General features: G+C 38.3%; 1 pseudogene; it reads right to left on the reverse strand.

The window, feature by feature from the left end:
• Positions 1–2375: 2375 nt before the first annotated feature.
• Positions 2376–23397, reverse strand: LOC120312490 (annotated as a pseudogene).
• Between the last annotated feature and the right edge of the window lie 360 nt (positions 23398–23757).

The raw sequence follows: 23757 nt of genomic DNA on the forward strand, positions 1-23757 counted from the left end.
TGTACATTTGATTTTTCTTGCCTAAGTGTAAAACCTTATTTTTCTCTACATTGAATTTCATTTGGTTAGATAGGCTCAGTGTTCAAGTCTGTTAAGATCCATTTGGATCTTGAGCCTGGAGTGCTGGGTATTCTTGCCAGCTTAGTGTTATGTACAAATTTGATGAGTTCCCCTTCCATTCCTTCACCCAAATCACATAGCCTTGGGGTACCCCACTGCATACCTCCCTCCATATAGATGCAGTTCCATTAAGGACTAAACATTGAGTGTGGTTGGCAGCCAGTTACAAATCCATCCGGTGGTGATGCTGTCTAACATAATCAAGTAATACGTTTTTGTCTACTTTAACAAATGTCTTACTAAAGGCCAAGTAAATCATATCCACAGCATATCTCTGGTCCATTAATTTTGTCACGTTGTCAAAGAATGTAATAAGATCTGTCTGGTATGATTTGTTTTTGACAAGCCCATGTTGGCTTCTGGTTATGACTTTGTTAGCCTCTAGGTGTCCATTGCTTATCTTTTCCAGAATCGTCCCAGGTATTGATGTTAGGCTGGGAAGATTCTGGAAAAAATAATCAAGTAACAATGCTGTGTGTGGCCTTATAAACTTCCTTCAGATGAGGCCCAGGCTATCTTGGAAGGCTCCAACCAATCCTTATCCCAGAGAACCACAACCTGCAATCTATTTGCAGCCTCCAGCATCCATTTTGCAATTCTATGCAGGGAGAAAAGCCGGGATATTTTTTTCTTTAATCTACATGAATCTTATTTTATTTGGAACAATAAGATGTTCAGAAAAGAAGCAGTTTAAAGATTAACTCTTTAGATCAAATCTATTTGAGAAAATGGGGGATTGATCCTTTTGGCTTTAGGTCATTAACGTCTTGATTTAAGAGGGTAGTAGCATATACAAAGTAGATGCGTGAATGACAAATTGCTGGTCTTGTGAACTGTGGAAGTAGAAAAAGCAACAAAGGAAAGAAATCTGGGGAAAAATGATTTTAATTCATTCTCCCCTCCCCTGCAAAAGGTCTCCTTTGGAAAGAAGTTTTATGTTGGGGACTATGAGGGAAAATATTGGTGCAAACTATATGATCTTTTATTTCTATTTTTTTTCTTGGATAAGCACACAATAGGGTGGAGATATGAGAACATTAATAAAAACTGATTGGTAAGACTGGTCAGCCAGATGTTACTTGGAATATGTTTGTCCCACCAGTTGCTGAGCAATACATTTGATATGAAATGGTTTCTCAGGATTTTGGAAATGAAAACAGATGACCACTTTTCCCAGGACAGGTTTCAAGGCAATGATCCAGATTTTAGGAGCACATCCTGACCATCTTACAATAGAATCTTTATGGGCAAAAGGCTCACAGAACATTTCAGTCACCAGAGCAGCCACAGATAGATGCAAGCCCTAATACAAAACCTTTCTGCATTGACCACCCATTATACCTGCACAAAGGTTTGATACAGAACAGGAAGAATGGAAAGTAATAGTCTCAGAAATAATTAAGTTGTCTTAAGAGTGTCTTGGTTTTCTTTCATTCATTAGAGTTAGGTGTGGAGAAATGGACTGTGTTAGTATAAAGAGGACAATATGGAGAAGGAGGCATTGGGTCCATATGTGCAAATTTCTTGGAATAGGAAAGATTGGGGATTATTCTGGTGAGGAAGGAACAAACCCTGAAAAACACAGACAGTTCTGAAAAACCCATCCTCCTCATACAAGCCAGTCAAAACTGCTTTCTTTGCATGTTTCCTCCTCTTCAATTCCAGACCACCTTAAGGAAAAGGATTTGTCGATGTCTGATGACCAGATAGGGATAGTTGGTACAAAAAGGAATAAAACCAGCAAACCCCAACAATTTTATGCAATTTGTCTGCATTCAATTACTTGTAGGCTTCATTCCTCAGTAGTAAAGGCTCGTCTGTTGGAACAGCACAAATTATGCTGGAAGAGAAGAAATTTGTGTGGTATTGACGAGAAAAGCTCTGGAAGTCAATAAGAAAGACAATTTGCTGTACTTCCTTCCAATGTCTCCCCTCAGAACAAAAGGATGATTGAGAAATTAACTGGAGATTAAGCTGAGAAGACCATACCCTCCCTCCCCATTGTTGAATTACAACTCTCCACAGCCCTTGTCAGCAGGGATGACTGTAAGGGAGGTTGAGATTAAGAAAGGCAGGATGGTAGCAGTGCCTGCACTGAAGCCTGTGCAATTATCAGAGCATGTGATCATGAGCATCGTCTTTACTGTTTTCACACTATCACCATCCATTGTATACACCTCTGCCAGCCACCATGCTCTCTAAGGTGGATTTTGAGTCTCAGCAAGGCCTCACCTGGGAGATTTCATGTCCTCCACTATGATTAAGATTTAGAATAACAGGATGAATATCCCCCAAAGGAAGCAGCTCTGTTGTTCATCTTAGGAAATGGAGTAAGGTAGAATTAGGCATGTTGGCTTAAAGAAATGGCTGAGCCACCATTTTATTTATTTTTATTATTTATTTACTTATTTATACCACCCATCACCTATCCAAAGTGTCTCTGGTTCTCCCCCTGCTTCTTCATTATCCCAAGAGAAGTCAAAATCAGAAGTTCAAATTTCACCTCAGCTTTTTATATATACTTATCTCTGTTTTCCCACCTCAGACAATTTTCAAAAAACTATATAAACCAGAATAAAACAATGTCTAATAATATTTCACATAAACAGTAGAAGTACTGAATACTATACATGTTCCAATATCAATAGGAATTGTCAAATGGTTTCCCAAAATTGTAAGAAAACAGAAGTTTTGGTTTGGAAACCGAGGGGGAGAAAGAGAAAGGGAGCCCATTTCTGGTAGCATCACAGGAAAAAGATGGTCCTGACTTTACATCTAATGGAAAAGCTCCTGGAGGAAGGTCCCCACCAGCCTTTACTTCTTCAAATGAATAAGGGCAGGCAGTCATGAGAACTCAATGAACCACTGTCAAGAAATGAAAAAAGACTCATTAAAGAAACTCAGATTGGAAAGTGCTTCATAACAATTGCTGATCATTACACAAGGTTGGATCTTGCAAAGTATAATTATTTCTAACTCCAAATTAGAGTAGTGGTATCCCACTGGAATGACCTGGGTGGGTGTATGACAGGTGCAGTCAAATAGGGCCCCTAAAGAGATGGGAACAGTAGGCAAGCCAAAAGAGTAAATTGAATGCTTATCAGCTCCTTTGTTAATGTTCCCACCTACTTAAACAAAACACTCTTTGTGTCATTTCCCTTTTCCTACTTTTGCAATCAATCAACACAAAGTGAGAGTTCCCAAGAGGTCCACCAAAACAACTTTCCACTCAGCCCCTGCTTGTCTCCCATTCATAAATGGTGATACACAGAGGTGATCAAATCTTGATGTCTCTGTTAAAGAAGGGGAACAGAGAGGTGATCAATTCATTATTGGAAATATCCCATTCTCTCCATAATTAAAAGTCATCCTGTCTTACCAAGTTTATGTACTTCTGTTGCTGTCTGAGCATCTCCCAGTCCTCATTCATGGAGATAAGCTTCCTGCCAGTCCTGCCCATATTCCTTCAAGCTGCTGCAGAAAGACAAAGGAGAAAGGGATTGATGGCAGTGAGAACATCTTCCTCAGGCAATCTCTTCTGTGCTCTTTCCGGCTTCAATCTCTTCTGGATATGCCAGTGCCCAAAAGGAGCCTCCCTCAGCCATGAACTTACTGCAATACATCTGCAAAAGCTGTGAGGATGGGCTTGCACATATAGTGAACACCATGCTTGGCACACAGAGATTTCACCAGAGGAGCCACCTTGTAATAATTGTGTCAAGGCATGGTGGGGAAAAGGCTGCAAGAAGAAAAGAGAAGAGAAGAGAAGAGAAGAGAAGAGAAGAGAAGAGAAGAGAAGAGAAGAGAAGAGAAGAGAAGAGGGTGGCAGGTGACTATCCCAGAACTTTTGGTAGCTCCATAACATGGCAGCCCTGCTTATCATTGGCCATGTGTGATGTATGACATTTCTGCGGTCTGGCCTCTGCTCCGGCTCATACTCACTGATGCTCAATCTGGAAGTTCAGATGCCCAGTGAACCAGTCATTGAACCAGGAATGATCATCATTGCATGTTCCTGTGAGCTAAGGGAGAAAGAGAGAGTGGATGAAGCTCTCCAATCAGCTCTTTTCTTTCCAGCCACTGCTGCTTCCTATCATCGAGAGGTTCTGTAACAAGCAACTCTTATTTTTGGCTTGTGGGTTTGGGCTTCTGTTTGGTTTCTCTTTGTTCATTCTGGGTTTTCTAAACATTTGAATGTAAACACTCAACTCAGGCCAGCTCTAATGGACAATGTACATTGTACAGTAACCTCGTGCCTAAGAGAATGGCACTTCCATCTTACAGGCCAGACATACACAATCTGAGGGTCCAAGAACAATTGTTATCTCAATTTGATTGGAGAAAACAAAAAAAGGAGAACAGGAAGAGAACATTTTAAAATATAAGACTGGAAAGTAGGCATTTATCTTTAGCTTTAAGTACAGTAAACAGAAATGAAAGTGAGAGTCAGTTTGGGGTAGTGCTTAAGGCATCAAACTAGAAACCAGAAGATTGTGAGTTCTAGTCCTGCTTTAGGCACAAAACCAGCTAGATGATCTTGGGCCTGGCATTCTCTCTCAGCCCTAGGAAGCAGGCAAGAACAAATTACTTCAAAAATACCTTGTCAAGAAAATTGTAGGGACTTATCCAAGCAGTTGCCAGGAGTCAAAAATGACACGAAGGCATATACACACACACAAATGGAATGAAATAAGTTGTAGCTTTTATCCTGATTCCTCCTTACAGTTTTTGAGATGGCATGTCCAGTCCAACATTCAGAGGCCAAGTGTGAATATCAGCACATTTAAAAATGTTATTGACAACTGTACTCTCCATCTCCACCTAAGAGCCTGTTGACCACTAGGGCCAACACATAGATAAGGAGAAGGTGTCTGTTTCTCATGAGGCCTATGGTTAATTAAAGAAGGATGTTTCCTGTTCCTCGCTCCTTCTCTCTCTAGCCTCCCTCTCTACAAGGTGTAGTTCAGATAGAAGTCAGGCTTCCTTTTTCCATAAATTGAACTTTGAACTGTTTGCATTCATTAATAGCTGGGCTGAGGTTATACGCTGCATCCAAGACAGTGATACTGTGAAGAATTTCTAACTGGAGCTGTCTGCTGCTTATTACTCTGCATATGCTCAGCACATCCTTTAATATGGATCTTGTTCAACTCAAACATCTTTAATGTGAACCCTATTTATATATGCCTATCTGCCAATCCATACAAAACTTAAGATCTTCTTTTTTCCCAAAGGTTATAATGACTAGAGTACTTTAGTGGTAGTCATGAAAGCCCTCTGTTCAAAGTCCATGAACCCCAAAGCATTAATGGGTTAAGTGAAAGAAAGATGGTGCTTCTGAGCAGAAAATGGAAATATTCTTACCTGGCAAGAGACCCAATCCAAATTCTGGTCGTAACTGATGTTCATTGGAATGTGATTCACTTGAGAGACCCGGAGAAACCATGCACTTTCTAAGAACCTGTGGAAATAAGTAATTTTGAGAAATAAAATAATAAGAAAATTTTTAAAATTTTGTTATCATTGTCTTTATCATTATTATAATTTTTATCATTGTCTTCTCTGACAAGCCTCTCTTTTGTTCCAATTTTATCTATTGACTTTGCCCTCACAAAGTCCACCACTTTTTTCAGGGCTTAACTTCCAGTGAAAGGCAAGTAATTAAGAGTGAGTGAATAACTTATTTCATCTGTTACACAGGAAGGCATTTATTTAATTATACTTCAAATTCTCAAGGTCTTCCAATGCACTTCTTTTTCTTGTTCCATATCCATTATCGGACGTTGGTGATCATGTTGGTGATCCTGTTTTTATCAGCAGCCACACGAAAAAGTGCTGCTGAGTTTTGTCCAAACCAGTCCCTTAGATTTTGAAGCCACGATGTTCTTCTTCTGCCTGGACCTCATTTGCCTTCAATCTTTCCCTGGAGGATTAAATGGAGTATGCCATATTTTTCTGGGTATGGTATCACATGTCCGAAAAATTCTAATTTTTGTTTTTTAATTGTTTTGATGATTTCCCTTGGCTTTCCCAGGCGGCTTATCACCTCCTCATTTCTGATCTTGTCAACCCAGCTTTTACGTAACAGCCACCTGTAAATCCACATTTCAAATGCTTCTAGGTGGCCTTCTGTCAGAGACCAACTCTCTACTCCATAGAGCAGGATAGAAAAAATATAGCATCTGACAAGTCTGATTTTCAGTCTTAGGCTTATGTCGTGACTGCAGAAGACCTTTTTCATTTTGAAGAATGCTGTTTGAGCTTTTTCTATCCTTGTGTTTACTTCAACAGTCAAGACTCATTGCTCATTTTAAGCAATCATATTCTCAGATATTTATCTGAGGAGAATTTAAATTGGGAAGAACAATAGGAGCTATTTTATATAATTACATTAGCAAAGGAAATGTAAGCATCTTCATCCTATTGAAGGAAACCATATTGGTTCTGGAAGACAAGAAGCTACACCAAGTGTGTATGATTTTCCCAAGCAAGATCTAGATTTCTAAAGACTGGTTGCTTTGTTTAAGCACTCATTTGGAAAGTGATTATATTTATAAATACAATGACAGCTATTTATGTACCAACGTTAGCAAAGAAAATTAAACCAAAATGTAAGCACATTCATCCTAAGCATTACTGATTCGTAAAAGGCTAAGAAGAAACAGTTATATTTCCTAGTAAGGCCATGTCTTGCAGAATGCTTTGCATTATACTTCAAAGACAACTACATATTGAAATAAAACTTTTAAATATAATGGGAGCAGAGTGGGAGCAGCATTCTGTCCAGAGTCATCTTGTAGGGGAGATGGGCAGCATAAAAAAATTAATAAATAAATAAAGTAAAACAAATAAATTCCCATCAACTCCCGTGGGGCTGCTGTAATGATTTCAAGCCTCCAACCATATGAAGAGGATTTTAGAATAAATGTAACCATTTCCAAGAGAGTAAGGGCTCCATTTATGATAAATGTTGGGAGAACTGGCCCATTACATTGTTGTTAGCCTTTAAAAGCTATAGCAATGAGGCAGGTTGAAGTTATACAAAAGGACTCCCACAGCTGCATTGTAATATTTAGGTACAGTGTAGATGTATCACACAAGAGAAAATTTGACAACTCTCTCCATGGTGGCCCAACAATATTTTTGCCCACAAATTCCATTAACACTAAGATTCTCCTTCTTTAATAAATGGAGCCAATGGGAATTGCAATTGATTGTGGTCTGCATGATCAGAGATAGAAACTTACTAGTAGATTACTTGTGGAGTGGTGAATATTACTATACTACTAAATTAAGTATGTGAAGTCTGTTCTACAACCCTGCTATACTGTGCAGCACAAAGAATTACCTGTGAAACAGTGAATAGTGTTACTCCAATAAGGAAAGGCACCCAAGATTTTCCAAAGTGCCAGATAGTGAACCAGGATGCCACATCCAGCAGGAACGCATGCAGAAAGATGATGGCAAAAAAAGGAACACTGGACTTCAAGAGTCCCATCTTCTCCACTTTCATGTGTAATTCATGAAAATCATGTACCAGAATTTCCTATGAGAAATAGTTACACTTAATTATGCCCCCAGCAACTGGTTTCCCAACCATGTTCAATAACTGCTGTATTTTCATCTTCCATGAGATCACAAAAGCAATGAAAGTTATACCCAACTGCAGAAAGACTTCTGGTTTTGTGCGGTAGAGACCGGTTGCAGGCTTGCAGATTCTCCACACCTCCGCAGCTAATTTCTCCCTGCCAGAGGACACTAAATGGGTCTAAGTCACCCCAGAGAAGTGCCCCAGCGATTCTGAAACAACAGTGGTCATTCCGTTTGACTAGGGGAAAGCCATCTAACCCAACAGGAGAAAGGGTGGCCATATTGCTTTGACCAGCCCAAGCTACTTGCAACCAAAGTCCAAAAGTATTAATCAGCACAACTGTGAACAGCGTGTTTGAAACTATATTTAATTTCCTGGAAAAGATCCCCAAGAAGCAAAATACCTCCAAAAGGAAAGGAGTGGGATTTCCACCTCACCCTTATACTAACGGAAGTGGTGAATTAATCTTTTTATGGAGGATCAAAATATATGGAAGCAAAATAAATATAAAACCTGAAACTTAAATTTTAAATTTGGATAAATCTAATATTGTTGAATGGTTCAGACTCTCATTCTAAAGACAATTGTTCATTTTGGAAATTGAAAAAAAATAGATGCTGACACCTAGTAGTGGATGAAGAATATGATAGCTATGACTTTCATATAAGACTTGGCAAAACCTGGGAAAAGTTAATCTGTGTTTGTGACCTTCAAAGCTTTAACAACAAAGAACAGCTGTGACAAAAAAGACAATAATCTGGGCTGTAGTCAAAGAGAGAATTATAAATTTCAAAAAAAAAAACTTTTTTGAACTATTTGGATTATAAATATCTATTTAACCGGGACTTTAAAGCTATTTGCAGAGAAAAGAAAAGAAGAGAAAAATTCAAATTCTTGGCCATCATGGATCAGAGACATGTAGAAAGAGCATATCAAGAAAACAAATACTCCACAGGAAGAGATATATAGTATACGGCAACTAATTCAGACAACAATGATTTTAAACCACAAAGAAATTCAAAATAACTTTGAAAATATAAATCAATCTATTTCCAAGTTAATTTTACAGCAAAAAATTCCCAGAAAACAACAAAGAAGGAGTAGATAAAACAAATAAATGGATAAAGAATTGAGAATAGAGACTTAAAGATGGAACTGAACAAAATAAGAAAATACAATTTAATCCTAGTGGAAAAAAATTCACAAGAATTGGAAAAAACAACTTATCCCTTAAGACTACAAAATAACTCTGAGGACAAGAAAACAGATTGGATAAAATGGACTGTAGAGATGTCAGGAACATCGGAGAGAAAGGAAATGATAAGAGAAGCAGAGAGAAAGAAAAAGAAAAAAGTTTTGCCACAAACATGGAAAGGCAGAAGCCCCATACAAAGACACTTCACCTGATTTACTTTTTAAATCTACAGTAACATTTATGAACATACGGAAAAACCTTTTGATTCAGCAAAATACATTGATTAGGAAAGACACCGGGCAAAGGAAAAAGACTAAAGTGGAAATCAAGAAAATAGATGATGGGATCTATCAGAGAGAATACTTAAAAAGAAACATTTGTTTGAATATGGTTAAAGAAGTAGAAAAGATCTGGAATATATATGTCATTCTAAGAGGGATGAATCCCTCAAATAATATAGTATGCTTTTTCCCCTTTTTTATTCTCTTTCTTGATATGAATAATATAAAAAAGTTGAAATGACTTAGATAAAGGAAATGTTTTAGATATTTAAATATGATTGAATTTAAGAAAATTTTAATGGATAAAAATGTTTTGAATAAGAGTTAAAGGACCAGATGACTAAATGTATTAAATGGAATATTTAAAGATTAAACATATTTTTAATTATGGTTAAAAACAATAAGAAATCTTGGAAACAAATATATATTAGCTTAGGAGAGAGATATATTTTAAGTAGTATGTTATTTTTTATGTTTCTTTACTCTTGTTCTCCTTTCTTTTTTTTTACTGTTTTATCTATTCCTTAAGAAATGTAAAAGTGCTGAGATGGTTCATGTGGCAAAAAAATAGACTTACATTTTTAAATGTAATTAATTTTTGAGAAATCTTAACCAGTAAGAATACTTTGAATTTTGTGAGAGAAACAAATTTAAATAAGGACTGTAACAGGATCTATGATAAGGCAATCAGAATGATTGGATAGAAAAAAAATATTATATTAATGTGATTATTATTTTTAGGAATGTTGGGGAAAAATATATTTGTTATCTATCAAAACAATAAGAATTGTATTAACTCAATGTTTGCAAAAGAGGACATTTGGGGGAAAAGAGGAAATCAACTAAAACTATTTTGTGGATTATGCAGTGCTTTTTTTGTAAAAAAAAAAAAAGTGCCCGAACTCACACACATCATACAACTCGCCTTGCCTACCCTACAAGGTTCCATACCAAAAAGATGCAGGAACTCTGTTCTGGGCTTTCTATGACAAAAAAACCCTGGGATCATGGATTAGAGAAATCAATTGTTAGTGATTGTTTTACAAATTTAAACCCAGACAACACACTGTTCACCAATTTTTAAGTGATGTATGTTTTAAAAAATCAATAAAATAATTACAAAAAAAAAGAGAAAATTATACCCAACTGCTTATCTGTATTTGAGTCAATGTCTCAGCAGGTACATGTGAAACGTACTTTCTGCTGCCTCCTCATCTTCACTTTAGCCATAACAAATATTGCATAAGAGATAGTTTAAAGAAATTAGTGAAGGTGCATTAATTATCACAAGGTGAATGAGGCTCACTGCAGTTTATCAACATATGTCAAGCTGCTCTGTTTAAGAAAGAACATACCAAGGGAGGTTTTAGCTCATATTTAAACTGTGTAATAAACATCTATTCTTACAACAAACTAGTCATTCTTGAATGCTATACATTCTCAGACTATGATTTGACTTGTGATAGTGTAAAATGATTCTTTTTTACTCCTGAACAAGCATGCAGAACCTTATTTAACACATACATATGCATATAGCTATACATATGCTTGTAAATGCATTTTCAGGTTTAAATTTTCTTGTGGGTTCCACTTGATTAGACAAATAAAGTATAAATTGAGTAAATAAATACAACAATGAATAAATCTTGTTTAAAAGAATGAAGATTCTGATCCTACAAAGAAAATCCTGCATCTAAGGTCATCATTGCCCTGATGGGCATAGAGTTATTTGATGTAAAAATGGGCAAATTTTCAGATCTATCAAGATGCATCAATTGTAATCAATCAGAAAGGCTCAACAGAGACTCTACTTCCTCAGGGTCTTGCGGAAGAACAGGGTAGAACAACGACTTATGACCTTTTTCTACCGTTCTACTATTGAAAGCATTCTCACATACTGTATTGCAGTTTGGTATGCTGGTCTGACACCTGCGGCCAGGAAGGTATTGCAGAGGGTGGTGAGCATGTCACAAGACATTGTGGGCTGTTCCCTGACACCACTGGATGACATTGCCAGGTCTCGTTGCCTTGGCAGAGTGAGGAAAATTCTCAGGGATGACTCACATCCTGGTTGGTACCTCTTTACTCTCCTACCATCGGGTAGGAGATACAGAAATATAGCCAGCCATACCAACAGGCTGAAGAACAGCTTTTATCCATGGGCTGTCAGGCTTCTGAATGGGACATAACTTTATGCATGACAGACTCGCGAGGCCGGCGTAATGTGCAATTAGCTCACAGGGTGTAATAAGTTGGGGGTTTGTAGTCACTGTGAGTTGTGGGGGGGACACGGAGGGATGCTCAGCCAATTTCACTGTATACATGTTATAGTTTGATAATAAAGGTTCATTCATTCATTCATAAGTTGCTAAATTAAAGGCTAACAGGTGACACAGGGCTACTATTATTTATTTCCCCTGCATAAATTCCAGCATCTTCAAAATACTGCTAAATACATGTTCATCCTAAGAGTTTGTATTCAGTGCCAGAACTAGAGTTTGTGTTAAGCATATTTTCTTTTATATGCATATGCTAATTTTAGAGAGGTGTCTTCATTTAAATTGTTTAATTTAGCAGAAGACAAATGCCTTGTTGTCATTCAGGAAGAAATTAGTACTGCAAAAGGTAGAACTCTAAACAAATCACTAAGGGAACTTTCAATGCAACTTCATGTATTTTATGTTCTGTCTAACCCATGCTCTAATTGTAATACAGGATTTTGCCATTTTGTGCATGGATTTTATTCTCTCTCAGACTCAGACACACATGGACACTGTTGTGTCCTGAGCCTGCAAAAGCAGGCTCAGGATGTTGCTATGGTCCCGGGCTGTTGCAAGCTGCCCGGGACCAGACTAAGTGGCGCCAGCCTGCGCGCATGCGCAAGGCGCGAAAGCGCACCATTTTGTATTGTAACCTTTTTGCCCAGGGATTTTATTTAATGTGAGAGAGGCCTGTGAGCCTCTGAGTTGTGTTGGAGTGAGCAGAAGAAGAATAAACAGTTGTTGGCTAAAAATGCATGCTCTTCTTTCGCCATTAACTCGAGACTTAACACTGGCGACGAAGGTGGGATGGCTTGCAAGCTGAAAGAAGAAAACTTGTAAGACTTACCCAAGGAGTCCTTGAGGAAAGGAAGACGGCGTTAAATTCAGCATCTGGCCTGCCAGTACAGTGTCACTGGAGATAAGCTGACTGATAGACCCCTTCCTAGACATAGAAGCAAGGATGGCAAAGATAGAGCATTTGTCCGAATTCGACGTTGCTCACCCAGAAAGATGGGAGTCCTATGTTGCTAAAGTAGAAAATTACTTTAGAGTGAATCAAGTTAGAGAAGATGGCTTGAAGGCTGCAACTTTGTTGTGTGTCTGTGGTCAGGATGCGTTTGAAATTGTGGAAAATTTGGCGGCCCCTGCTCCTCTAGAGTCTGTAACATATACAGACTTAAAGAAGCTATTTAAAATATTATCAAAAAATATTATCAAAAAATGAATTTTAATTTTGATAATATTTTGTATAAAGAATTACTTATTTGGGGTGGGAAGAAATCAAGGGTAAAGTTTAAGATTTTACAAGATGCTCGAGAAAGAGGTGGACTTAAAGTACCTAATTTGAAATTATATTATGATGCGGCCACTTTAACTTTAGTAAGTGACTAGCTTAATTTAACAAATAAAAATATTCTTGCTCTTGAAGGTTGGGATTTATTATATGGTTGGCATGCATATTTAATTTTTGATAAGAAAGTAGATTGGGTTTTTAAGTCACATATTTTAAGAAATGCTTCACTTTGAGTATGGAAGAAGTATTATTAAACTATAAAATACCTATTTGGGGGATCCCTGGACAAGCAATTCAGGGGGTTTCTAAGGGGGTGAATTTTGATAATATTTCATATAAAGAGTTACTTATTTGGTCGGGTACTGATTGGCAATTAAGGTCTTCAGATGTGCTAACGCAAGAAAATATTTTACAATCATGGTTTCAGTATTTGCAAATAGCGGAGAGATGGACCTTAGATAAGAAAGTGGGAATCACTTTAGCAGATGAAAATTTGGTAATTCAGATTAAAGATCAGAAATGTGCTCATATTAAAAGAATTTACAATGAGTTAATAAAATTGGATTCGGAAACAGAGTTAGTAAAAGATTGTATGATTAAATGGGCTCAGAATATTCAATTTTATTGGACTTATGGGAGTTAATTTGGATTAGAAATGTTAAATTTACGCAGGCTCAAAATTTGAGGGAAAATTTTTATAGATGGCATCTGGATTCTAAAAAGTTGTCTTGTATGTACCCGAACCTGCAACCTAAATGTTGGAGATGTGGTTGCTTGGATGCAACTTATTTTCATGTTTGGTGGACCTGTAAAAATATTAAAGCCTTTTGGATTATGATTTGGTGGAACATTCAAAAGGTTTTTAAAAGGAAGTTTAAGTTTACTCCCCAATTATTTCTTTTGGATATTTTTGTGGATTTTGATGCTAAAGAAACTATTTTAATGTTGAATTTAATAACAGCAGCAAGATTATTGGTGGGTCAATATTGGAAGAAAGATTCTCTGCCTTCTTTAGAAGAATGGGTATTTAAGGTTTCTAATTTAGCAGAAATGGCTAAAATTTCTGCTTATTTAAAGGATCATTCACAAGAGAGATATGTTATTGTATGGAGAAGATGGATAGAATATGTTCAGAAGAAATATGGAACTACAAAGTTTCATTTATTTTATGAGTAATGGATTTGTTTATAAAATTATGATGTTAAAGTTTGAAGAGAGTTAAGGGTTAGTATGATTTTGGTTATTATATAATTATTAAACTTAAGTAGATTATGTTTAATATGTTTGTATAACCCTGTACTTGGCTCTGGGAAGTCGGGGGGGAGGGGGCAGGGGAGGGGGGATAGGTTGGAGGTTAAATAGGTCAGATAAGTAGAAATAGTTTTATTGTATATAATATTGATGTTTCAATTTGGAGAGAGGAATTGCTCGGGCATTTCCCCTGGACTGCATCTGGAGTGAGAAGATAGGAGGAAGGGGAGAAGTAAGTAGGAAGGTTGAGGAGAAGGAGGAGAGGGGGAGAGTGAGGAAGAAGAGGGAAAGAGGGAAGTGAGAGAAGAGGTTAGAGGGTGGGTGCAGTTTGGGGGGAAATGGGCGAGCAATACCGAAAGTTGTGTGTATAAATTTATTCTATTCTTTATCTGAAGTATTTTTTATGAATGTAATGAAAAATCGAAAATAAAAATTTTTTACAAAAAAAAGAAGCTATTAAAAGAACATTTCCAGCCCAAGATGTCTGTCATTGTGTGGAGACACACGTTTGAACAGAGGGATCAGAAAGCAAGTAAATCAGCCAAGGAATTCATTGCAGCCTTGAGAAGAGCAGCCAAGCCCTGCGAATTTAAAGATCTAGAAGAAAGGCTGAGAGACCGTTTTGTATGCGGTTTAAGGAACAGAGACTTGCAACAGATATTCTTTGCAAGGGAAGATATTTTGTTCCAAGATGCTTTGAGAGAGGTAATGGCTGAGGAGGCAGCAGGTGGGGTGGTCAAGAACATGCGGCCCATCAGGAACAACCCAGAAACAGTTTCTGTACACCATGACGAAGTCCAAGAAGGTTCGAAGGAAGATCCTGAAGAAGAGGTGGATTGTCTTTACCCATCCACAGAAAGAAAACAGAAGGAAACTAAAGTAAAGAGAAAGCTCCAGCTGCATCCAAATGCTTCGGGTGCGGAGGTCGCCATAAGAGAGCCGACTGCAGGTTCCGTTCCGCCATCTGCAGAGCGTGTGGCAGGCAAGGCCACATAGCATCTGTTTGTCTGGGTCGCCAAAAGGTACAACCTCGAGAAGAATTGCATCTGAAAGGTACCAGGGTCCCCAGCCAAAACAGGGTGGGTTTCTATGCATCGCGCAGAAGTATTTGCAGAACAGGCACACACAAACCACTTTAAAAGAAGCTGTCACTTAAGGTGAGGTTGCAAGGAGTCCCTTTGGTTATGGAGCTGGACAGTGGGTCTGCCCTTCCAATCATTTCCATCCATACATTTAGGAAGATTTGCAATAGCAAATAGCACATTGACACTGTTGCGTCCTGAGCCTGCAAAAACAGGCTCGGGATGTTGCTATGGTCCCGGGCTATTGCAAGCTGCCTGGGACCAGACTAAGCGGCACCAGCCTGTGCGCATGCACAAGGCGCGAAAGCGCACCATTTTGTATTGTAACCTTTTTGCCCTGGGATTCTATTTAATGTGAGAGAGGCCTTCGAGCCTCTGAGTTGTGTTGGAGTGAGCAGAAGAAGAATAAACAGTTGTTGGCTACAGAATGCGTGCTCTTCTTTCGCCATTAACTTGAGGATTTAACAGACACACTTTGAGGTCTAAAGATAATGCTGAGAAATACTCTCATTTTTGGTGGGCTCACAGCTAGGCTGATACGATGTTAGCTCTCCAATTAACAGGAAAATCAAGTATTTCTTTATCAGATTCTCATCCTTGTGGAAAGCTGTAATGGCAGCCTAAGAAATTCAGAAAGAAAGGTGTATGAAGGAAAATGTATTGATTTACAACATTTGTATAATCACCCATCTTAAAATCAACACTTGGGTAGGTGGCTTTGAGTTTTTTGTGAAAAGATGAAACATCCTGAGGGTGATTTTCTCCAACAAGCTTTAGAGGAAGCCAGCTCCACAACAATGGCTCATTTTGAGGGCTGAGACAATCTTATTTTGGTTTATCTGATGGAAGAGCAGAGCAGGACTTTCCTCCCTTGCAATGCTGGGGGCTTGAGATGATCCGGTTCTCTCCTGGTTTTGCCATGATTCACCGTGCCTCTCCACATGGCCATTGGAAAGATCTTGCTCAACATCAAATTCAGACTCTACTAGCAATAGTAGAGTCTGAATTTGAATTGGGCCACCTTATCAGTAAGTCTAATCTTAATTCTCCTGATAATTAAAATAATGTCTAAGCCTTTTCATCAAGCCCTTTCCTTATCTACTTTCCATCTGCTGGTTTCTAACAAGCCACTTTCCTCTCCATTGGCCCATGCATAGCTCTTCCCCACAGCACACAACCATGGTTACAGCTATAGTGAAAAGCCACCTGGGTATAAATGGCTGCCTTGTTCTCCAAGCAAGATAGGCAGGGAGATGGGGAGGCAGAACAGGGGTGTATCAAGGGAGCACAGTCTAAGAGCAGGTCTGACTTGGCATTCTATGTTAAATATCTTTTCTATGGGATCCAGCCTCAGAGAAAAATTCTTCATGGTGACTTCCATAAAAAGAATAGAGGCATGTCTACCATTTGGGTCTGAAAAACAGAGTTTGGCAGAGTAGCTGCCTCCTGAGCTCTCAGGCCTGAAGGCTGGAAAGGAAGGAGTTGATAAGATAGAAAAATGTGGGTTAGACAGCATCACCACCAGATGGATCCATAGCTGGCTGACTGGCTGTACTCAGCATGTGATCCTCAATAGAACCGCATCTACATGGAGGGAAGTATGTAGTGGGGTGCCCTAGGGCTCTGTTCCGGGCACAGTGCTCTTCAACATCTTCATCAGTGATTTGGATGAGGGGATAGATGGGGAAATCATTAAATTTGCAGACAACACCAAGCTGGCAGGAATAGCCAACACTCCAGAAGACAGGCTTAAGATACAGGAGGATCTGGATAGACTTGAACACTGGGCACTATCCAACAAAATGAAATTCAATGGTGAAAAAGTAAGGTCCTACATTTAGACAAGAAAAACCAAATGCACAGGTATATTATAGGGGGTACCTTGCTCAATAGTAGTAACTGTGAGAGGGACCTCAAAGTCCTTGTGGACAGTCACTTAAACATGAGCCAGCAGTGTGCTGCAGCTGCCAAAAAGGCCAACAGTGCTAGGCTGCATTAACAGAGGGATAGAATCAAGATCACATGAAGTATTAATACCATTTTACAATGCCTTGGTAAGGCCACACTTGGAATACTGCATCCAGTTTTGGTCACTACCATGTAAAAAAGATGTTGAGACTCTAGAAAGAGTACAGAGAAGAGCAACAAAGATGATTAGGGGACTGGAGGCTAAAACATATAAGGAACGGTGGCTGGAATTGGGTATGTCTAGTTTAATGAAGAGAAGGACAAGGGGAGAGATGATAGCAGTGTTCCAATATCTCAGGGGCTGCCATGAAGAAGAGGGAGTGAAGCTATTTTCCAAAGCACCTGAAGAGAGAAGCAACCTAGAACTAAGGAGAAACTTCCTAACAGTTAGAACAATTAACCATTGGAACAACCTGCCTCCAGAAGCTGTGAATGCTCCAACACTGGAAGTTTTTAAGAAGAGACTGGACAGTCATTTGTCTGAAATGGTATAGGGTTTCCTGTCTGAGTAGGGGGTTGGACTAGATGACCTCCAAGGTCCCTTCCAATTTTTTTATTATTATTTAAGAAAAGAGAAGGGTCTGTCTACATGATTGTGTGTCAAAAGCAAGCATGGAGAAAATAGGAGTCAGAAAACAAGAAGAAAATGTGATTTTCTAATGTCCCACGGAGGCAATCCCTTCCTTTCAGCATTGAGCTATTTCTTCTGGAAGAAGCAGCGTTTTTCCTCTGTGCTCTAAAAAGGAGGAGGAGGAGGAGGAGGAGGAGGAGGAGGAGGAGGAGGAGGAGGAGGAGGAGGAGGAGGAGGAGGAGGAGGAGGAGGAGATTTAGAAGGGACCGAAGTAGCATGATTAGCTCATGGGAGGTGAAGGCTGCGGAAGAAGGAGGGGTCTCACATCCACAAGCGCCACAAGGTGAGCTGAGAATCATCATGCAATTTTAGTAATTTATCTTCTTTTAAGATACAATAAATCTTCCCATATCCCATCTCTTTTTTATAAACAAATCCATAAAGTACCATTATTTCAGTCCTGATATCAGCAAAAGTCTATTAAGAGTTACCAGAGAGTACATCATATCTATTTCAACTTTGATCAAATAAACCAACTTTATATTTTTCTTGTACTTCTAACAATCTTAATGCCAGGCACAAAAGATCAGGTCTACACATGAAGGTCTAATTAAACTGATTTATTGCTACTGATGCCTTTGTATGGGAATATTTTCAACTGACAGCACTTGCTTGGAGTTAGATAAAAGTTAACAGAATTCAAGCAAGGTTGAACTTAGTTTGCTTGTGGCTACATAGGGATTCTAAATTGATCCCTCTTTTAATTCTGACCACAGATTCTGCGGGTGTTTTCCTACACCTAATAATTAATCCATTCAAATAATGTCGTAGAACATGCTTTCATTATTTCTTTATCCCTTCTTACAACATTCTCACAACTTTAACAAACCTCTTTTTAAAATCCAGTATAGAACACTTATCTAGGTCACTCTTGGTTTATTGTTTCCAGGACCTTCTTAATTATTAAGACATCAGCCAATTTCTTTGTTATGTCCAGTATAAGATCTTTACCTCATCATTCTTGCAGCCTACTATTTTTAAGTCCACTTTCAACTCAGGCAGAATGTGTTCTTCTTCTAAAATACGTTTTTCACACTGTCGCTACTATTTCAAATAATACCCATTTTGAACAATGATGCACATTTTAAGCAATTTCAAAATAGATATAGTTATATTTATATGGCTTGATAAGAAACCAAGGGTTAAATCTAAAATTCTTCAAGACACATAAAAAAGGTTTTATATTATCTGATTTTAAATTGTATTTCACGGCCTGTGATTTGGTTTGATGAAACAGTGGGGGTTGCTAATTTTTTTTTAATTAGAATTAGAAAAACACAACCTAAGATTTGATAGGCGTGGATTTTTAGAGTATGATAAAGTTAAAGTTAATGCAGATTTTTTAAAAAAAAATGTGAGAAGTGCCATAGTAAGAATCAACTTCCCCCCAAGGTTCGAACTACTGCCACCCTGCCGGCCTTTAAGAAAGCCGTTAAAACTCTCCTGTTCCGGCAGGCCTGGGGCTGATGTCCCCGGGGGGGGGTGGGATATGATCGGACTCGCGGTATGACTGTATTATTTTATTATTTTATTGTTTTATGATTGTTTTAACTCTGTACGCCGCCCTGAGTCCTTTGGGATTGGGTGGCATATAAATAAAATTAAATACAAAAAATACAAATATTAAACAAATACAAACCCAGGTTGTGTCTGAAGATACTTTTATTGGCCTCCACACAGTTAGCATTTTATAGAAAAGAAACAACAGAAAAATGATTAACATATCAAGATTTATTAATATAGGAACAATTAATATTAAATTCAGAGAACAACTGATTGCAGAGAACAACTGATTGCAGTTTCAATAGTTTTCATATGAACAATTAAGAGAAAGATTTAACATAGACAAAAGATTTAACATAGGCAGCACAAGACAGAATTTGAAAATGAACTATATTAATGATAAGCAAGTGATTGCAAAACTGTACAAATATCTGTTAAGATTTGAAACTGAAGAGGAACAAGTTAAGGATTGCATGACAGAATGGACTTCAGTTTTGGTTTATACACAGCTAGATAAATAGGAGATAATAGAGGTAAATGAGATGAAATTCACACTGTGTTTAAGAGAGGACTCCTATAAAATGATGTATTGTTGGTATGACACCTGGGGAATTATCAAAGATGTATAGTTCAAGTATTGAAATGTGCGGGGGGGGGGAGATGAAGAGACATGGCAGACTTCTAAAACAAGTCAGAAAATTTTGAATACATACAATGATACAAGGAAAATAGAAAGATCTGTTATCTTTTAAAAAAATTAAGAAAAGTCAGAACTCTTTCTATTGGGACTTATGGACATACAATTAGAAAAGATTAAAGGAAGATTGATTTTATATATAGTAACTGCAGCAACATTATTATATGCACAAAAGTGGTGGAATATTGAAATTCCCACAATGAAGATACGAATAGGCAGAAATGGCAAATTGACCTGACTGGTGAGGAACAAAACACGAAGTAAATTTTTAAAAGACTGGAAAGTTGTGCTGAAAATAGAAAAACAAAGTGGTGATTTATGGATTTATCACTGAAAAGGGGATAGAAAAGGGCCTGAGGGGATTTCTGTAATACTAAAGAGAGAGGGATAATTATTTTGTTAATATTTGTTGAAAAGAAGTTTGGAAGTCCTTCCTTCCTCCCTTCCTCTCTCTCTCTCTCCCTCCCTTCCTCCCTCTTATTGCACTTTTTGTTTTGTTTCTTTTTCTTCTCATTTTTTTCTTTAGATTTGTCTTTCATTTATGGAAAATTTTCAATACAATTATATTTTAAAAAATTAAAAAATATGTCATTTGGTGACAGCTTGTGAAGGGGCTTCACATGGCATACAATTTTCAGAGCCTGCATGTAGACTTTTCTTATATAAATATTTATCATTTCTTCCAGTAGAATATAGGAAAACATGTATAGCAGATTATTTAATATTCAGGAACGATAGGCATAACTATGAAGTCATATGCTTAATGTATTATAATTTTTAAAAACCACATAGTTTCCCCAAGGGCTCCACAATTCAACCTTGAGCTTATATATATATATGATCTTCTATTGATAGACTCCAAAAGCCTGGTCTTTATATCTCATTGGAATGCCACAGATGGAACCATCCAGGTCTCAGGGGGAAAGCTCTTTCCAGAAGACAGGTGCTACATCAGAGAAGGTAAGCTTCCTGGGCCCTGATAGGTAGCTTTTATTATTTTATTTTTGTAGAATCAAAGGAACCCAGAGTGCACCAACCCTATCAGCATGAATCAGCAATGCAGGTATTGGAGAAGATAGGCAATTCCTCCAATAATTAAGATTTATCACATAAAGAGCTTCATGTGCTATAGTCTACACCTTGAATCACACTTGAATGCAAAATTACAACCAGTGCAATTTACAGAGCAAAGATGTCACATAGACATACCAAGGCATGTCCATAACAGCCTACTCTGTTTCATTCTGGATCAGTTGAAGTTTCTGAATAGTTTTTAGGGGCAGTCCTATGTAGAATGCATTGTACTAGTCCAGTCATGAGATAATCAGAGTAGGTAGAGTCTCCTGATCCAGAAATAGGGCAATTGTTGTACCAATTGAAACTGCAGACCAGAGATGCCATCTGCTCATTAAGCAGAGTTGTAAGTCCAGGAAGACTATCAGATTGCACATTACCCTTGAATGGAGAAGTACAACTCCATCCAAGATCAAAGATGGAATATCCCTGGAGTCAGGCAGTCCCCAAATCCACAGCCACTTGGTCTTGGTACAGTTAAATCAGACTGTCATGGTTCCGAAAGACGAAACTCTTTAAAAGAGCTTCGAGGCATTGTTTACCTTAAAGCAGACATATCAAACACAAGGCCCAGGGGCCGGATGCGGCCTGCAAAGTGGTTTCATGTGGCCCGCGAAGCCATCCTGGAAACAGTGAGGGAACGGCCCCTGCTGCCTTGGCCCTGGCCCAGGCCAGCTGGGAGCCAATGTACAATTTTCTGGTGGCCATCTTGGCACTTGCCCTGGTCCCACCCCCTTCTGCCAGAGACCCTCAGATCTGTCCCACTCCTGCCCAGGCCCCCATAGGCACCCTTGATGCGAATGATGTAGAACTGGCCACACTCACCCAGTAGGCCACACCCACTCCATCCATGCCCACCCAGTAGGCTTCACCCACTCTGGCCACACCCACCCCTCCCCAGGGCAACTGCAATGCTGATGCGGCCCTCAGTGAAATTGAGTTTGACACTCCTGCCTTAAAGAATCTTTTATTCGAGAAACAACTGAAAAAACTGAATTACCACCCCCCCAGACACAAAGTAGCAAAGCACAATTCCCTCCTCCAATTAACAGTCATAAATCACATCCCCCAATTAGCTTGAAGCCCGGGCTTTCTCCCCAGCTCTCCAGCCCACCAAATCTTTATCAGCTCTGGGTGCAATAACCTTGATTCCCACGGCTGAGTTATTGTTGTTATGACTAACTGGACTCTCATCCACATCCCCCCTCCCAGCATCATCTAACTCTAAAAGCAAAAGAGAAAAGATGGCTACATTTCCATCTGTTGTCAAAGCAAGAACATCCAATGTTAGCAGTGTTGACACAGACACAGTTCTTCCCCACACAGTACTGCACAGCCTCCGAGGGCTGGATCAAGATCTCAACATCTTCATTTGGCCTGGAGTTGAAAGATATATTGTAATTGGGCATCTTTAAATCCCAATTTGGTGAATAATCTCACTCAATGATTTCATGTAGATGTTGAAAAGGAGGGGAGAGAGTGTAAAAGCTCTGTAATAGCCCACAGATGAAGAGCCTAGGGAATGATCTCTCCTCTCTTTCAAAAAATACTAGTTAGAAGCAGCCCTGAAGAAACAAAGAGAAATACTATAAAATGGTGGCTCCCTCTCGAAATCCATGGAGCCAGTCCAGAAAAATACCATGATCACTGAGAGATCAAGGAACATAATATTCAGTGGGTAAGATTTTGTTTGGTGTGCAATTCTTGCAATTCAAGAATGGGTGAGGAGCATTTTATCTTGGAATTTGGCAAAAGGGCCACCTAGTACCCATGATGTGGCTACAAACAAAGATGTCTTGACATTCCTAAACACAGGAAAATCACAATTTCCATCCTATCATAGCTAGCACTGATTAGTTTGGATTTTCATGCCATCTTTCTTTGCAATAATTCTATGTGTGCTTAGTAACTGTGGATGGATTTAACTATGTAATTGCATACTTTTTCACCTCCCAGTTTTCTGACTGCATCCAGAGGATTTCTCAAATCATACAGTTTATATTTCAATTTAATGGGATATTGAAATCAATAGATTTTCAGTTATGACTCCACATATTATAGTTTATCATTTTATTTAGCAATTCATTTTGTGTAAGATAATATTTATCCTTGCTCAGAGTATTAGTTTAGTTTCTTAAAGACAAACACACACAAGACAAATGTCCTCAAGTACTATAGGGGAGACAAAATTGGACTGGGAGCAAATGGAAAGCAGGGATCAAAATAGATAAAATCTGTTAGTTACTAGTCTGCAAGTTCCAAAATCAGCCATTGTTAATGAATGTTTTTATACAATATGTTGCAATTAATTTAAAGAAAAAGATAACAAAAATAAAATTAAAGGTCTTTCCAAATACAGGCATACTTACATCAGACTGGCATTGTTTAATCTCAGGCTTGAGCAATTTTACACTCCTGTTTTCAGATCTGATTCTCTTTTACTCTTTGCCTTCTGACAAATCTCACTATACAGAGTCTTTGGGTCAAATTAAGAATTATGCAAAAAATAAAGAATTTGAGTGGACGTGTGTTGTTTTGATTTTTTTTATTGCTAGAAGTAAAGAAGCCAACTGAATGAGAAGCATTGTAAAGGCATAATGGAATAGCAGCCTCTTTCAGTGGTGGGAAACAAATATGTGAACAGCTGGTTCTCTGTGTGGGTACCAGTTCCAGAAGTCCATTCTGGGCCTGGGCAACAAAAAAATGGTGCAAACTGGCTGAATCCCACCACTGGCCTTTCTCTCTTCCTCCAACTTTTCAGTTAAAATCCATCTTCAAAAACAAAGCAAAACAAAAGACAAAACAAAAC

This window comes from Crotalus tigris, unplaced genomic scaffold (assembly GCF_016545835.1).
Source record: "Crotalus tigris isolate CLP2741 ecotype Arizona unplaced genomic scaffold, ASM1654583v1 scf7180000018504.2861643, whole genome shotgun sequence".
NCBI lineage: Eukaryota > Metazoa > Chordata > Lepidosauria > Squamata > Viperidae > Crotalus > Crotalus tigris.